The 13748-nt window shown below is 38.4% G+C and overlaps 10 non-coding genes across 10 annotated transcripts; 6 read left to right on the top strand and 4 right to left on the bottom strand.

Annotated features, from left to right (window-relative positions):
• Window positions 1-51: 51 nt before the first annotated feature.
• On the bottom strand, window positions 52-123 carry trnae-cuc (transfer RNA glutamic acid (anticodon CUC)). Its single transcript has one exon. It is a non-coding gene; the product is annotated as a tRNA-Glu (tRNA).
• A 3296-nt stretch (window positions 124-3419) lies between these two features.
• Window positions 3420-3491, top strand: trnae-uuc (transfer RNA glutamic acid (anticodon UUC)). Its single transcript has one exon. It is a non-coding gene; the product is annotated as a tRNA-Glu (tRNA).
• Window positions 3492-3610: 119 nt separating this feature from the next.
• Window positions 3611-3697, top strand: trnay-gua (transfer RNA tyrosine (anticodon GUA)). Its single transcript is given in 2 exon segments — window positions 3611-3647; window positions 3662-3697. It is a non-coding gene; the product is annotated as a tRNA-Tyr (tRNA).
• A 115-nt stretch (window positions 3698-3812) lies between these two features.
• trnae-cuc (transfer RNA glutamic acid (anticodon CUC)) lies at window positions 3813-3884 on the bottom strand. Its single transcript has one exon. It is a non-coding gene; the product is annotated as a tRNA-Glu (tRNA).
• Window positions 3885-7178: 3294 nt separating this feature from the next.
• Window positions 7179-7250, top strand: trnae-uuc (transfer RNA glutamic acid (anticodon UUC)). Its single transcript has one exon. It is a non-coding gene; the product is annotated as a tRNA-Glu (tRNA).
• A 119-nt stretch (window positions 7251-7369) lies between these two features.
• On the top strand, window positions 7370-7456 carry trnay-gua (transfer RNA tyrosine (anticodon GUA)). Its single transcript is given in 2 exon segments — window positions 7370-7406; window positions 7421-7456. It is a non-coding gene; the product is annotated as a tRNA-Tyr (tRNA).
• A 114-nt stretch (window positions 7457-7570) lies between these two features.
• trnae-cuc (transfer RNA glutamic acid (anticodon CUC)) lies at window positions 7571-7642 on the bottom strand. The gene has a single exon. It is a non-coding gene; the product is annotated as a tRNA-Glu (tRNA).
• A 3294-nt stretch (window positions 7643-10936) lies between these two features.
• trnae-uuc (transfer RNA glutamic acid (anticodon UUC)) lies at window positions 10937-11008 on the top strand. Its single transcript has one exon. It is a non-coding gene; the product is annotated as a tRNA-Glu (tRNA).
• A 119-nt stretch (window positions 11009-11127) lies between these two features.
• trnay-gua (transfer RNA tyrosine (anticodon GUA)) lies at window positions 11128-11214 on the top strand. Its single transcript is given in 2 exon segments — window positions 11128-11164; window positions 11179-11214. It is a non-coding gene; the product is annotated as a tRNA-Tyr (tRNA).
• Window positions 11215-11328: 114 nt separating this feature from the next.
• Window positions 11329-11400, bottom strand: trnae-cuc (transfer RNA glutamic acid (anticodon CUC)). The gene has a single exon. It is a non-coding gene; the product is annotated as a tRNA-Glu (tRNA).
• Window positions 11401-13748: the final 2348 nt, after the last annotated feature.

Here is a 13748-nt window from a genome sequence, read left to right as displayed (position 1 = left end):
TCGTATTTCGCCATTTTACAATCACGGCCGCCGGTGGTGGGCAAAAACTCATTCCCTGACAGGGAATCGAACCCGGGCCGCGGCGGTGAGAGCGCCGAATCCTAACCACTAGACCACCAGGGAAAGTCTGCTGACGACTTGCCCTCAAGCCTGGCTGTGGCCTTTACCCGATTTTGCAGCAAGACCACTAATACTTGTATTTTACTCCAGGAGAGGAGACGTCACCGACCCTGGCAAACTGACAAACTGTCACAGACTCTGTAGGAATATCCTAACAACACCACAACTTGCCATGAAAACAAAAACAATAAGATCGCCAACCTGCATCTCGAAGGTTTTTAAAGCAGTTTTTTGCAGACGTCTGTGGCCCTGGATCCCAGTTCTTCCACTGAGAAACTGTCACAGGCTCTGTAGTAATATCCTAACAACACCACAACTTAACATGTATTTTATTTTATTTCCTTTATTTTTCCAGGAAGGTCCCATTGAGATTAAAAGAAATCCCTTCCTCCAGGGAGTCCTGGCCAAGATGGCCACACTACAAATCACACACAAACACATATAAAACATTCCAGAAAGTCAGGGCACAACATTCATCATAAATCAAGTAAAACAACAGCATGATTCAATCATTGTATGCTGCAGTAAAAATTTTTAATACATTCAAAGGAGGAATTGTTTCAGGAGGGACAGTAGCTTGAAATTCATTCCACAGCCATGGAGCATAGTAGGAGAAAGATGATTTACCATGCTCTGAATGTACCCTAGGTACTACTAATTTAATCCCATTAGATGATCTAGTGCTATAGTTCTTTCTACATAAACATAGAAGACTAGTAATGTAATTTGGAAGTCTACCCATCAATGTCTTTAGAATAAATTCTAACATATGGGATTTCCTTCTTTGATATAAAGAGGACCAACCCAAATAGTTGTGCAGCAAACAATGATGAGTACGTGAACAAGAATTTGTTATAAAACGCAGTGCAGCATGATAAACGCCATCCAGCCTTTTCAATAAATATGTAGACGCATGCATGTAAACAACATCACCATAGTCTAAAATAGGTAAAATAGTACTCTGTATTATTCTCTTTCTAGCTATAAAGGAAAAACATTTTTTTTCCCGAAAAAGAAAACCCAGTCTTGGTTTAAGCCTTTTCACCAAGTAATTAATGTGAACATCAAAGGCTAACTTCTCATCGAGCCATATTCCTACATATTTATAAGTTGGTACTCTTTCTATATGTAAACCCTCAATAGTCAGAATAGGCATAACAGTAGACATAGAACGGCTACGTGTAAAAAGAATATACTTCGTTTTATTTACATTTAAAACTAATTTTAGTTTCAACAAAGTAAGCTGAAAAGTATAAAAAGAATCCTTAAGAATTTCAATAGCCTGAGACACAGAGGATGCAGTGGAGTAAATAATTGTATCGTCAGCATAAAAATGTAGCTTTGCGGATTGTATTCTCTGCCCCAATTCATTAATAAAAATAGAAAAAAGAAATGGTGCCAATAAAGAACCTTGCGGGACACCCTTCCTGACTATTACCATGGATGAGGTGTAATTATCTACAGCAACACATTGAGTTCTATCCGATAAATAATTTTTAAACCAACTCACAGCCGAATTATCGAGGCCAACACTTTTAAGCCTCCGTAACAGTAAAACATGATCCACTAAGTCAAACGCTTTTGTCAAATAAAAAAATAAGGCAGCACAATGTTGTCTATTATCGAGAGCAGTAATTAAATCATGTAGTAGCTGTTATCGTACTATGGCCCGCTCTAAATCCTGACTGAAATGCGTTGTAAATATCATGACTAAGTAGATATTCTTTCATTTGATCATTTATAATAGATTCAAAAACTTTTGCTAAAACCGGTAATTTAGAAATCGGACGATAATTATTCAAATCGGAAGGATCGCCTCCTTTTAATAAAGGCATAACCATAGCCGATTTCCAAGATGGTGGAATTACATTAGTGGATTGAGACTCAAATTAAAAATCGATGCAATAGGTTCGGCAATAATATCTGCTGACAATTTTTAAAAAATTGGTTCAATTTGGTCAGACCCACCTGATTTCTTACAGTCTAAATTTCGGAGTAGTTTACGAACTTGGGACGGCAATACAGGGGCAAAAGAAAATAAATCTGATTCACTATTAGTCAACTCATCAGTTCTCTGTTCATCAAGGACCAAGGAATTGTCTGTTATCAAACCAGCTGAAATAAAATTACTATTAAACGTATTAACAATATCAGCCTTGTCTGTAATCAATCTTTGATTCAATTTTAAAACTTTTGGAAGATTAGTGGATGTATTTGATCCTATAAAAGATTTCGTTAATTTCCAAAATTTAGAAGGACAATTCATGTTATCATTAATCAGGTTTAAATAATACTGACTCTTCGAACTTTATATTAATTTTGTACACTTATTTCGTAATAATCTATATTGAGACCAGTCCTCCTCACCATTTGTTTTCTTTGCTTTAGACCAAGCCACGTTTCTTTGCTTAATAAGATTAGAGACGGATTGATTGAACCAAATATTATTTCTACCTCTCACCCGAAATCTACGTAAAGGAGCATGTTTATCACAAATTTCTAGAAAGATAGATTTGAAATAATCCCAAGCATCAACCACATCAGGTATAATTGAAACCAACTGTAAATCACTATTATATAGATCATGCAAAAAAGCCTGTACATTAAAATTTTTAAATTGACGTTTAAGATTTGAATTGAGAATTGAGATCCCCAACATGTGAGGCCTCCATCTTGAAGGTTTTTGTAGCAGGCCCCTCATCTGACCCCTTCCTGATGTTGGGTCCAGGTCTGTTAATAGCATGAGAAAAAGTAGATGTCATCACAGGCCTCTGCCCAGTCGAAAACCAACAGGTGTCGTGTAAGCTCACGGACACCTGATCAGGGGGCCAGTGGTGCAATGGATAAAGCGTCTGACTACGGATCAGAAGATTCTAGGTTCGACTCCTGGCTGGCTCGCTCTGCCTCGTTTACTATGCTGTCAGCCCTTAGCCGTTTTATTAACCCATAGTTTTTGTTATTATTATTATTGGATTGATTGAGAAATATTAAAAATTGACAGTCCAACAATAGGCTGCTTAGTCAGTAGGATAACGGTTACCATACAATACTATGCGTCTTTTAAAATGCATTGCATGAGTACTGTCACAAGGACATTGCTTTACGACCAGTTTGTACTGTCTATTATACCATCGCAAGAATGGGAGGAAACTGAGCCCCTCATGAGGCAAATGAGAGCTCCCTCTGTTGAGCCTGATGAAATTGAATTCAGTAAACAATCCCTTCGGATCATTCCCATGTTCTTAAAGGGGACGGTCACACACTAGAAGTAAAAGGGTCTGCTCCAGGCATAAGGAAGATCCCATATGGTCTAGCGGTCAGGATTCCTGGTTTTCACCCAGGCGGCCCGGGTTCGACTCCCGGTATGGGAAGATCGGGTTGTCTTTGCATCACTTAATCGAAACAACCAGCATGTATGTCTGTAGCAGTTTTAGCCAGTGGCGGAGATTCAGCAACCTGATATGTTGAGGTTCTGTCCCCAATCAGTGTGCCTTCGATAGCTCAGCTGGAAGAGCGGAGGACTGTAGGTGGCAAGTTGGCAATCCTTAGGTCGCTGGTTCAACTCCGGCTCGAAGGAGTTCGTTTTCACACATAAACTTTTCCTTGGCCCTGCTTCTCGACGAGGGTGTTAGCGCTTGAGTTCGTATTTCGCCATTTTACAATCACGGCCGCCGGTGGTGGGCAAAAACTCATTCCCTGACCGGGAATCAAACCCGGGCCGCGGCGGTGAGAGCGCCGAATCCTAACCACTAGACCACCAGGGAAAGTCTGCTGACGACTTGCCCTCAAGCCTGGCTGTGGCCTTTACCCGATTTTGCAGCAAGACCACTAATACTTGTATTTTACTCCAGGAGAGGAGACGTCACCGACCCTGGCAAACTGACAAACTGTCACAGACTCTGTAGGAATATCCTAACAACACCACAACTTGCCATGAAAACAAAAACAATAAGATCGCCAACCTGCATCTCGAAGGTTTTTAAAGCAGTTTTTTGCAGACGTCTGTGGCCCTGGATCCCAGTTCTTCCACTGAGAAACTGTCACAGGCTCTGTAGTAATATCCTAACAACACCACAACTTAACATGTATTTTATTTTATTTCCTTTATTTTTCCAGGAAGGTCCCATTGAGATTAAAAGAAATCCCTTCCTCCAGGGAGTCCTGGCCAAGATGGCCACACTACAAATCACACACAAACACATATAAAACATTCCAGAAAGTCAGGGCACAACATTCATCATAAATCAAGTAAAACAACAGCATGATTCAATCATTGTATGCTGCAGTAAAAAATTTTAATACATTCAAAGGAGGAATTGTTTCAGGAGGGACAGTAGCTTGAAATTCATTCCACAGCCATGGAGCATAGTAGGAGAAAGATGATTTACCATGCTCTGAATGTACCCTAGGTACTACTAATTTAATCCCATTAGATGATCTAGTGCTATAGTTCTTTCTACATAAACATAGAAGACTAGTAATGTAATTTGGAAGTCTACCCATCAATGTCTTTACAATAAATTCTAACATATGGGATTTCCTTCTTTGATATAAAGAGGACCAACCCAAATAGTTGTGCAGCAAACAATGATGAGTACGTGAACAAGAATTTGTTATAAAACGCAGTGCAGCATGATAAACGCCATCCAGCCTTTTCAATAAATATGTAGACGCATGCATGTAAACAACATCACCATAGTCTAAAATAGGTAAAATAGTACTCTGTATTATTCTCTTTCTAGCTATAAAGGAAAAACATTTTTTTTCCCGAAAAAGAAAACCCAGTCTTGGTTTAAGCCTTTTCACCAAGTAATTAATGTGAACATCAAAGGCTAACTTCTCATCGAGCCATATTCCTACATATTTATAAGTTGGTACTCTTTCTATATGTAAACCCTCAATAGTCAGAATAGGCATAACAGTAGACATAGAACGGCTACGTGTAAAAAGAATATACTTCGTTTTATTTACATTTAAAACTAATTTTAGTTTCAACAAAGTAAGCTGAAAAGTATAAAAAGAATCCTTAAGAATTTCAATAGCCTGAGACACAGAGGATGCAGTGGAGTAAATAATTGTATCGTCAGCATAAAAATGTAGCTTTGCGGATTGTATTCTCTGCCCCAATTCATTAATAAAAATAGAAAAAAGAAATGGTGCCAATAAAGAACCTTGCGGGACACCCTTCCTGACTATTACCATGGATGAGGTGTAATTATCTACAGCAACACATTGAGTTCTATCCGATAAATAATTTTTAAACCAACTCACAGCCGAATTATCGAGGCCAACACTTTTAAGCCTCCGTAACAGTAAAACATGATCCACTAAGTCAAACGCTTTTGTCAAATAAAAAAATAAGGCAGCACAATGTTGTCTATTATCGAGAGCAGTAATTAAATCATGTAGTAGCTGTTATCGTACTATGGCCCGCTCTAAATCCTGACTGAAATGCGTTGTAAATATCATGACTAAGTAGATATTCTTTCATTTGATCATTTATAATAGATTCAAAAACTTTTGCTAAAACCGGTAATTTAGAAATCGGACGATAATTATTCAAATCGGAAGGATCGCCTCCTTTTAATAAAGGCATCACCATAGCCGATTTCCAAGATGGTGGAATTACATTAGTGGATAGACTCAAATTAAAAATTGATGCAATAGGTTCGGCAATAATATCTGCTGACAATTTTTAAAAAATTGGTTCAATTTGGTCAGACCCACCTGATTTCTTACAGTCTAAATTTCGGAGTAGTTTACGAACTTGGGACGGCAATACAGGGGCAAAAGAAAATAAATCTGATTCACTATTAGTCAACTCATCAGTTCTCTGTTCATCAAGGACCAAGGAATTGTCTGTTATCAAACCAGCTGAAATAAAATTACTATTAAACGTATTAACAATATCAGCCTTGTCTGTAATCAATCTTTGATTCAATTTTAAAACTTTTGGAAGATTAGTGGATGTATTTGATCCTATAAAAGATTTCGTTAATTTCCAAAATTTAGAAGGACAATTCATGTTATCATTAATCAGGTTTAAATAATACTGACTCTTCGAACTTTATATTAATTTTGTACACTTATTTCGTAATAATCTATATTGAGACCAGTCCTCCTCACCATTTGTTTTCTTTGCTTTAGACCAAGCCACGTTTCTTTGCTTAATAAGATTAGAGACGGATTGATTGAACCAAATATTATTTCTACCTCTCACCCGAAATCTACGTAAAGGAGCATGTTTATCACAAATTTCTAGAAAGATAGATTTGAAATAATCCCAAGCATCAACCACATCAGGTATAATTGAAACCAACTGTAAATCACTATTATATAGATCATGCAAAAAAGCCTGTACATTAAAATTTTTAAATTGACGTTTAAGATTTGAATTGAGAATTGAGATCCCCAACATGTGAGGCCTCCATCTTGAAGGTTTTTGTAGCAGGCCCCTCATCTGACCCCTTCCTGATGTTGGGTCCAGGTCTGTTAATAGCATGAGAAAAAGTAGATGTCATCACAGGCCTCTGCCCAGTCGAAAACCAACAGGTGGCGTGTAAGCTCACGGACACCTGATCAGGGGGCCAGTGGTGCAATGGATAAAGCGTCTGACTACGGATCAGAAGATTCTAGGTTCGACTCCTGGCTGGCTCGCTCTGCCTCGTTTACTATGCTGTCAGCCCTTAGCCGTTTTATTAACCCATAGTTTTTGTTATTATTATTATTGGATTGATTGAGAAATATTAAAAATTGACAGTCCAACAATAGGCTGCTTTGTCAGTAGGATAACGGTTACCATACAATACTATGCGTCTTTTAAAATGCATTGCATGAGTACTGTCACAAGGACATTGCTTTACGACCAGTTTGTACTGTCTATTATACCATCGCAAGAATGGGAGGAAACTGAGCCCCTCATGAGGCAAATGAGAGCTCCCTCTGTTGAGCCTGATGAAATTGAATTCAGTAAACAATCCCTTCGGATCATTCCCATGTTCTTAAAGGGGACGGTCACACACTAGAAGTAAAAGGGTCTGCTCCAGGCATAAGGAAGATCCCATATGGTCTAGCGGTCAGGATTCCTGGTTTTCACCCAGGCGGCCCGGGTTCGACTCCCGGTATGGGAAGATCGGGTTGTCTTTGCATCACTTAATCGAAACAACCAGCATGTATGTCTGTAGCAGTTTTAGCCAGTGGCGGAGATTCAGCAACCTGATATGTTGAGGTTCTGTCCCCAATCAGTGTGCCTTCGATAGCTCAGCTGGAAGAGCGGAGGACTGTAGGTGGCAAGTTGGCAATCCTTAGGTCGCTGGTTCAACTCCGGCTCGAAGGAGTTCTTTTTCACACATAAACTTTTCCTTGGCCCTGCTTCTCGACGAGGGTGTTAGCGCTTGAGTTCGTATTTCGCCATTTTACAATCACGGCCGCCGGTGGTGGGCAAAACTCATTCCCTGACCGGGAATCGAACCCGGGCCGCGGCGGTGAGAGCGCCGAATCCTAACCACTAGACCACCAGGGAAAGTCTGCTGACGACTTGCCCTCAAGCCTGGCTGTGGCCTTTACCCGATTTTGCAGCAAGACCACTAATACTTGTATTTTACTCCAGGAGAGGAGACGTCACCGACCCTGGCAAACTGACAAACTGTCACAGACTCTGTAGGAATATCCTAACAACACCACAACTTGCCATGAAAACAAAAACAATAAGATCGCCAACCTGCATCTCGAAGGTTTTTAAAGCAGTTTTTTGCAGACGTCTGTGGCCCTGGATCCCAGTTCTTCCACTGAGAAACTGTCACAGGCTCTGTAGTAATATCCTAACAACACCACAACTTAACATGTATTTTATTTTATTTCCTTTATTTTTCCAGGAAGGTCCCATTGAGATTAAAAGAAATCCCTTCCTCCAGGGAGTCCTGGCCAAGATGGCCACACTACAAATCACACACAAACACATATAAAACATTCCAGAAAGTCAGGGCACAACATTCATCATAAATCAAGTAAAACAACAGCATGATTCAATCATTGTATGCTGCAGTAAAAAATTTTAATACATTCAAAGGAGGAATTGTTTCAGGAGGGACAGTAGCTTGAAATTCATTCCACAGCCATGGAGCATAGTAGGAGAAAGATGATTTACCATGCTCTGAATGTACCCTAGGTACTACTAATTTAATCCCATTAGATGATCTAGTGCTATAGTTCTTTCTACATAAACATAGAAGACTAGTAATGTAATTTGGAAGTCTACCCATCAATGTCTTTACAATAAATTCTAACATATGGGATTTCCTTCTTTGATATAAAGAGGACCAACCCAAATAGTTGTGCAGCAAACAATGATGAGTACGTGAACAAGAATTTGTTATAAAACGCAGTGCAGCATGATAAACGCCATCCAGCCTTTTCAATAAATATGTAGACGCATGCATGTAAACAACATCACCATAGTCTAAAATAGGTAAAATAGTACTCTGTATTATTCTCTTTCTAGCTATAAAGGAAAAACATTTTTTTTCCCGAAAAAGAAAACCCAGTCTTGGTTTAAGCCTTTTCACCAAGTAATTAATGTGAACATCAAAGGCTAACTTCTCATCGAGCCATATTCCTACATATTTATAAGTTGGTACTCTTTCTATATGTAAACCCTCAATAGTCAGAATAGGCATAACAGTAGACATAGAACGGCTACGTGTAAAAAGAATATACTTCGTTTTATTTACATTTAAAACTAATTTTAGTTTCAACAAAGTAAGCTGAAAAGTATAAAAAGAATCCTTAAGAATTTCAATAGCCTGAGACACAGAGGATGCAGTGGAGTAAATAATTGTATCGTCAGCATAAAAATGTAGCTTTGCGGATTGTATTCTCTGCCCCAATTCATTAATAAAAATAGAAAAAAGAAATGGTGCCAATAAAGAACCTTGCGGGACACCCTTCCTGACTATTACCATGGATGAGGTGTAATTATCTACAGCAACACATTGAGTTCTATCCGATAAATAATTTTTAAACCAACTCACAGCCGAATTATCGAGGCCAACACTTTTAAGCCTCCGTAACAGTAAAACATGATCCACTAAGTCAAACGCTTTTGTCAAATAAAAAAATAAGGCAGCACAATGTTGTCTATTATCGAGAGCAGTAATTAAATCATGTAGTAGCTGTTATCGTACTATGGCCCGCTCTAAATCCTGACTGAAATGCGTTGTAAATATCATGACTAAGTAGATATTCTTTCATTTGATCATTTATAATAGATTCAAAAACTTTTGCTAAAACCGGTAATTTAGAAATCGGACGATAATTATTCAAATCGGAAGGATCGCCTCCTTTTAATAAAGGCATCACCATAGCCGATTTCCAAGATGGTGGAATTACATTAGTGGATAGACTCAAATTAAAAATTGATGCAATAGGTTCGGCAATAATATCTGCTGACAATTTTTAAAAAATTGGTTCAATTTGGTCAGACCCACCTGATTTCTTACAGTCTAAATTTCGGAGTAGTTTACGAACTTGGGACGGCAATACAGGGGCAAAAGAAAATAAATCTGATTCACTATTAGTCAACTCATCAGTTCTCTGTTCATCAAGGACCAAGGAATTGTCTGTTATCAAACCAGCTGAAATAAAATTACTATTAAACGTATTAACAATATCAGCCTTGTCTGTAATCAATCTTTGATTCAATTTTAAAACTTTTGGAAGATTAGTGGATGTATTTGATCCTATAAAAGATTTCGTTAATTTCCAAAATTTAGAAGGACAATTCATGTTATCATTAATCAGGTTTAAATAATACTGACTCTTCGAACTTTATATTAATTTTGTACACTTATTTCGTAATAATCTATATTGAGACCAGTCCTCCTCACCATTTGTTTTCTTTGCTTTAGACCAAGCCACGTTTCTTTGCTTAATAAGATTAGAGACGGATTGATTGAACCAAATATTATTTCTACCTCTCACCCGAAATCTACGTAAAGGAGCATGTTTATCACAAATTTCTAGAAAGATAGATTTGAAATAATCCCAAGCATCAACCACATCAGGTATAATTGAAACCAACTGTAAATCACTATTATATAGATCATGCAAAAAAGCCTGTACATTAAAATTTTTAAATTGACGTTTAAGATTTGAATTGAGAATTGAGATCCCCAACATGTGAGGCCTCCATCTTGAAGGTTTTTGTAGCAGGCCCCTCATCTGACCCCTTCCTGATGTTGGGTCCAGGTCTGTTAATAGCATGAGAAAAAGTAGATGTCATCACAGGCCTCTGCCCAGTCGAAAACCAACAGGTGGCGTGTAAGCTCACGGACACCTGATCAGGGGGCCAGTGGTGCAATGGATAAAGCGTCTGACTACGGATCAGAAGATTCTAGGTTCGACTCCTGGCTGGCTCGCTCTGCCTCGTTTACTATGCTGTCAGCCCTTAGCCGTTTTATTAACCCATAGTTTTTGTTATTATTATTATTGGATTGATTGAGAAATATTAAAAATTGACAGTCCAACAATAGGCTGCTTTGTCAGTAGGATAACGGTTACCATACAATACTATGCGTCTTTTAAAATGCATTGCATGAGTACTGTCACAAGGACATTGCTTTACGACCAGTTTGTACTGTCTATTATACCATCGCAAGAATGGGAGGAAACTGAGCCCCTCATGAGGCAAATGAGAGCTCCCTCTGTTGAGCCTGATGAAATTGAATTCAGTAAACAATCCCTTCGGATCATTCCCATGTTCTTAAAGGGGACGGTCACACACTAGAAGTAAAAGGGTCTGCTCCAGGCATAAGGAAGATCCCATATGGTCTAGCGGTCAGGATTCCTGGTTTTCACCCAGGCGGCCCGGGTTCGACTCCCGGTATGGGAAGATCGGGTTGTCTTTGCATCACTTAATCGAAACAACCAGCATGTATGTCTGTAGCAGTTTTAGCCAGTGGCGGAGATTCAGCAACCTGATATGTTGAGGTTCTGTCCCCAATCAGTGTGCCTTCGATAGCTCAGCTGGAAGAGCGGAGGACTGTAGGTGGCAAGTTGGCAATCCTTAGGTCGCTGGTTCAACTCCGGCTCGAAGGAGTTCTTTTTCACACATAAACTTTTCCTTGGCCCTGCTTCTCGACGAGGGTGTTAGCGCTTGAGTTCGTATTTCGCCATTTTACAATCACGGCCGCCGGTGGTGGGCAAAACTCATTCCCTGACCGGGAATCGAACCCGGGCCGCGGCGGTGAGAGCGCCGAATCCTAACCACTAGACCACCAGGGAAAGTCTGCTGACGACTTGCCCTCAAGCCTGGCTGTGGCCTTTACCCGATTTTGCAGCAAGACCACTAATACTTGTATTTTACTCCAGGAGAGGAGACGTCACCGACCCTGGCAAACTGACAAACTGTCACAGACTCTGTAGGAATATCCTAACAACACCACAACTTGCCATGAAAACAAAAACAATAAGATCGCCAACCTGCATCTCGAAGGTTTTTAAAGCAGTTTTTTGCAGACGTCTGTGGCCCTGGATCCCAGTTCTTCCACTGAGAAACTGTCACAGGCTCTGTAGTAATATCCTAACAACACCACAACTTAACATGTATTTTATTTTATTTCCTTTATTTTTCCAGGAAGGTCCCATTGAGATTAAAAGAAATCCCTTCCTCCAGGGAGTCCTGGCCAAGATGGCCACACTACAAATCACACACAAACACATATAAAACATTCCAGAAAGTCAGGGCACAACATTCATCATAAATCAAGTAAAACAACAGCATGATTCAATCATTGTATGCTGCAGTAAAAAAATTTAATACATTCAAAGGAGGAATTGTTTCAGGAGGGACAGTAGCTTGAAATTCATTCCACAGCCATGGAGCATAGTAGGAGAAAGATGATTTACCATGCTCTGAATGTACCCTAGGTACTACTAATTTAATCCCATTAGATGATCTAGTGCTATAGTTCTTTCTACATAAACATAGAAGACTAGTAATGTAATTTGGAAGTCTACCCATCAATGTCTTTACAATAAATTCTAACATATGGGATTTCCTTCTTTGATATAAAGAGGACCAACCCAAATAGTTGTGCAGCAAACAATGATGAGTACGTGAACAAGAATTTGTTATAAAACGCAGTGCAGCATGATAAACGCCATCCAGCCTTTTCAATAAATATGTAGACGCATGCATGTAAACAACATCACCATAGTCTAAAATAGGTAAAATAGTACTCTGTATTATTCTCTTTCTAGCTATAAAGGAAAAACATTTTTTTTCCCGAAAAAGAAAACCCAGTCTTGGTTTAAGCCTTTTCACCAAGTAATTAATGTGAACATCAAAGGCTAACTTCTCATCGAGCCATATTCCTACATATTTATAAGTTGGTACTCTTTCTATATGTAAACCCTCAATAGTCAGAATAGGCATAACAGTAGACATAGAACGGCTACGTGTAAAAAGAATATACTTCGTTTTATTTACATTTAAAACTAATTTTAGTTTCAACAAAGTAAGCTGAAAAGTATAAAAAGAATCCTTAAGAATTTCAATAGCCTGAGACACAGAGGATGCAGTGGAGTAAATAATTGTATCGTCAGCATAAAAATGTAGCTTTGCGGATTGTATTCTCTGCCCCAATTCATTAATAAAAATAGAAAAAAGAAATGGTGCCAATAAAGAACCTTGCGGGACACCCTTCCTGACTATTACCATGGATGAGGTGTAATTATCTACAGCAACACATTGAGTTCTATCCGATAAATAATTTTTAAACCAACTCACAGCCGAATTATCGAGGCCAACACTTTTAAGCCTCCGTAACAGTAAAACATGATCCACTAAGTCAAACGCTTTTGTCAAATAAAAAAATAAGGCAGCACAATGTTGTCTATTATCGAGAGCAGTAATTAAATCATGTAGTAGCTGTTATCGTACTATGGCCCGCTCTAAATCCTGACTGAAATGCGTTGTAAATATCATGACTAAGTAGATATTCTTTCATTTGATCATTTATAATAGATTCAAAAACTTTTGCTAAAACCGGTAATTTAGAAATCGGACGATAATTATTCAAATCGGAAGGATCGCCTCCTTTTAATAAAGGCATCACCATAGCCGATTTCCAAGATGGTGGAATTACATTAGTGGATAGACTCAAATTAAAAATCGATGCAATAGGTTCGGCAATAATATCTGCTGACAATTTTTAAAAAATTGGTTCAATTTGGTCAGACCCACCTGATTTCTTACAGTCTAAATTTCGGAGTAGTTTACGAACTTGGGACGGCAATACAGGGGCAAAAGAAAATAAATCTGATTCACTATTAGTCAACTCATCAGTTCTCTGTTCATCAAGGACCAAGGAATTGTCTGTTATCAAACCAGCTGAAATAAAATTACTATTAAACGTATTAACAATATCAGCCTTGTCTGTAATCAATCTTTGATTCAATTTTAAAACTTTTGGAAGATTAGTGGATGTATTTGATCCTATAAAAGATTTCGTTAATTTCCAAAATTTAGAAGGACAATTCATGTTATCATTAATCAGGTTTAAATAATACTGACTCTTCGAACTTTATATTAATTTTGTACACTTATTTCGTAATAATCTATATTGAGA

This window comes from Siphateles boraxobius, unplaced genomic scaffold (assembly GCF_051911475.1).
Source record: "Siphateles boraxobius isolate OS27281-9 unplaced genomic scaffold, OSU_SipBor_1 77, whole genome shotgun sequence".
Lineage (NCBI taxonomy): Eukaryota > Metazoa > Chordata > Actinopteri > Cypriniformes > Leuciscidae > Siphateles > Siphateles boraxobius.
Note: the sequence above shows the minus strand (reverse complement) of the source record. Positions and strands in the feature narration are given on the sequence as shown.